This window comes from Gavialis gangeticus, unplaced genomic scaffold, assembly GCF_001723915.1.
Source record: "Gavialis gangeticus isolate Ggan-Ray unplaced genomic scaffold, GavGan_comp1, whole genome shotgun sequence".
Taxonomy (NCBI): Eukaryota; Metazoa; Chordata; order Crocodylia; family Gavialidae; genus Gavialis; species Gavialis gangeticus.
Genome location: NW_017728998.1, coordinates 48,622,664 through 48,625,985, shown reverse-complemented (window position 1 = coordinate 48,625,985; position 3,322 = coordinate 48,622,664). Strand labels below are relative to the sequence as shown.

At 41.7% G+C, this 3,322-nt stretch overlaps 1 protein-coding gene across 2 annotated transcripts in view; it reads right to left on the bottom strand.

Annotated features, from left to right (window-relative positions):
- The window catches only part of DRC7 (dynein regulatory complex subunit 7), a 26,357-nt gene extending 26,247 nt beyond the window's left edge, over positions 1-110 (bottom strand). The window contains exon 1 of one of the 2 annotated variants that reach the window (XM_019505890.1): positions 33-110. The gene's annotated coding sequence lies outside the window, so the exon portion shown is untranslated. The remainder of the gene's footprint in view (positions 1-32) is intronic. The other variant, XM_019505889.1, reaches the window with a different exon arrangement.
- Positions 111-3,322: the final 3,212 nt, after the last annotated feature.

Here is a 3,322-nt window from a genome sequence, read left to right as displayed (position 1 = left end):
AACCGAGGCAGGAGCCCCAGGAACAGCCTCACCAGCTTCTGTGCTCCCAGCCTGTTGATCTCCCTCACCATGGCAACTGTAGTGTCTGGGCTGAGGCTTCTGGGAGTTGTAGTCTCAGCTTTTCTAGTAGTTCCCTGTAAGAGAAAGGAGCCTGACTGGTGGCTTAAGAAAGAGCTGGTGCTTTTTCCATGTAACTCTGCTGCAGAGTATTAACATAGAAAGAAAATTTAAAATCCAGGCCTAAATATTCACAGGCTGGGCTTAGAGCAGGCCCACACTGCATCCTGTGCTGAACATGGTTATTGAACATCTGGTCCTTCATCTAATTTTCACCTCAATGCTCTCTGTTTACCATTTGTAATTCGTTCATCTTGGATTGAGAAATTTGATCAGGGAGTTTCTCTCCTTCCTTCTTTTCAGTTTCAGAATCAGGGTTTCCCTCATCACCTTTTGCCTTAACACACTGCAAAGAAACAATGAAAGGGAAATGCAAATTCACTACTAACTTGATACGTGTACTTTAACATGGATACATGATAACATGGATACATGTACTTTATGAGGGGCAAGTCTGTTAATATTAATTTGGCAAATATTTTTTAATAAAAAATGTTGCGTTATTTTTCTTTGCTGGTTTCTGAGCCTGTAGTGTGCACTTGTTTTACATTTTCAAGGTATTCTTTTTCTTCTTGCCAGTAAAGTCTGAAATTCTTCTTCTGTCTTTTGATTCCAGCAATTTGAGTCTTGAATAATATTATGAAAGTAGTGATAAATTCTGATGAGGTTATGCTATCTTAAATAATTTTATTTGGTCTGTAATCCATAAACTGTTGGGTTTTATAAAATATTCAGAATCTTTGCATTAAGTGGTTTACCACTGTTTGAGGATTCCCTCCGAGACCAAAGGTGTAGTGTATAGGAATAGAGTTGTAGATCTTGATATTGTTTGTGAGACTTTCAGTAGTACTTGCTTTGTTTTATATTTTACAAGCCACCAAAAACCATTCAGAGTAGAAGTATGTATGTAGTCAAACTTTGCATTTATTTGCATTTGTAGTAGAGTTATTTGGAACCAGTCCACACCAATGTTGTATCTTCCTACTCTTGCTACTAGGATCTGTCTTACCAAAACAAACAAAAAGAATCATGAAGGGGAGAGTGCAAAGACTTCTCTTCATTGACTTCTCTCTGCGTTATGTCAGGGTCCTTGGCAAGTGAGCAAGAAGGAAAGATGTTCATGGGTTGGGATCTTGATGAATACTTCCTCCATTGCCACAATTAAAGGATTGATGCAATCACTGGGGAAGTTTGAGGGGGGGATGGGGAAGGATCAGCTCTTGAAAGATGATATAAAGAGCCCAGCTGGATGAAGGGAAACAGAAAAGTGGGCAGTTGTATTCAAGTGAGGTTATAATATCCTGACAATGGTGAGTAAATTGAAAGCTAATTACATTAATATCTCTGTATTATTATTGCTGAAGTGGTGGATTTTTCTTCCTAGGTTGTAGCTTCCAAGAAGACAACTCTGTCTTTCTCTTTCGTCATTAAAGCAATTGGCAGGATTTCCTAAATCCTGGTCTCCCTTCATATAAAGGGTCCTGATTCCCCACTGTTTTACTCCTTTTCTAGTTTTTTACACGTAGGCAAGGTGTATGCAAAGAGCTAGAACAGTAGTATTTCACAGGTGCCTGGCACTGGTATCAGTGCTTTCATAATGTAACCAGCAGTGGGGAATCAGGTTCAAGGAATGCAGCTGTTTTCTACTTCTTCTGGTAGCCTCTATCAAGACTGGTCTAATTCAGATCTGTAAGAGTAATGCATTAATAATTGTAGTGTATCTATACAGTGCTCCATCCATTTATCTATTGTAGTGCCTGATACAGAGCAAAGTGCAGGGCTTTATAAGGTGAGTGGATATTAACACCCCTTACTTCCTAGATGGGGAAGTGACGCACAGAAATAAATGACTTGCCCAAAGTCTACTGTAGGTGCTAGAATAGAACCTACTTTTCCAGTTTTGAAGCCCTGGGCAAAAGATTAGATCAGAGTGTACAAATGCTGCCAAATGAGAACAGGAGCTTTTTACTCTCATGTAAATGACTGCACGAAGCATAGGGCAATGGAGAATCTATCTGATGCCCTTTCCAGGAGCTCATGCTAATGTGGAAAAAGATCCCAAATACAGGATTCAGGTTTACAGCACTCTTGTGTGCCAAGCCATCAAACTCTTCAAGCAAGGAACTACCTCTGGCATCTGGCTTGATTGCTGGGAGCAAGCATAAGCTTTGAAGAGAAGAAAGTAGCCTTGTACTTTATTGCTTTGTGACATAAATTTAAACCATGTTCATAGCTTTTGTTATGCAATCCCTCTTGCCTTAGACCTGTGGAAGGAATTGTAGGAGGAAAAAGATCTCCTTGTAACTTAAACTTACTTATATTTCATTAAAAGATAAAAGTGGACCCTGTGTGGAGGAACAACCCTTCCCTTCCTCTCTTGTGAGTGTTTACTGAAGCCTTTGATGTGTGATTTTGATCAGAGGCTGAGGTCTAAGGGGAAGATGTCAGTCCCTTGTCATCTGGGTTTATTTTTATCTGTTTCCTGATCTTTCAAGCCCTGAGTCAGTGGAATGGCTGGTTGGCTAAGCTCTAAAACGCTTTTCTGCAAAACAAAATTTGTTCCTGCACTTTGTCTTCAGTAGGATGGGTGATGGATGGGAATGAGGTTTTGCTGATCATGCCTGGAGGGTAGGCATTGACTTGGTGGCCTTCAAATGGAATAAATAGCATTAGAAGTAGAAGAAATAACATATGAAATGTACAAAAATACAGCTGGGTGATGGGGAGACCACATGGGGAGTTAATGACATTGTTTGCTAAAGTAAAAGGTTTCTTCCAAAATCTGGGTAAGCATGCAAGACAAAAATAGCTGCATATGTTGAATGAATTAACTCATGAGTGACTGGTGCCTCCTGAATCTGGGGGGGCACCCGCAGAAGCCGCCGATGGTGGTGGCCCTGTCAGGGGGGCACCAGCACAGCCGACAGCGTCAGTGTCAGCCATTGGGGGCGGGGTGGGATGGGGAGCTGTGGATTGGGAGTGAGGGGCCATGCTGTGGAAATGCATTAGTCCAGCTCATGTTGAGGAACTGGGGTCATAAATGGGGTTATGCTGAGGAAACCTTTGGGAAGCACTGCTCTAAGCTCTCCAAAGCTGAAGGGCTGCTGCTTCCTTCTGCACACCCTGGAATGTAAAGCCTTTCCCAAAGCCTTGTTGTACAGCCTGTGCCAGACAAGGAATCTGCTTCCCTGTCTTTACCATGGAG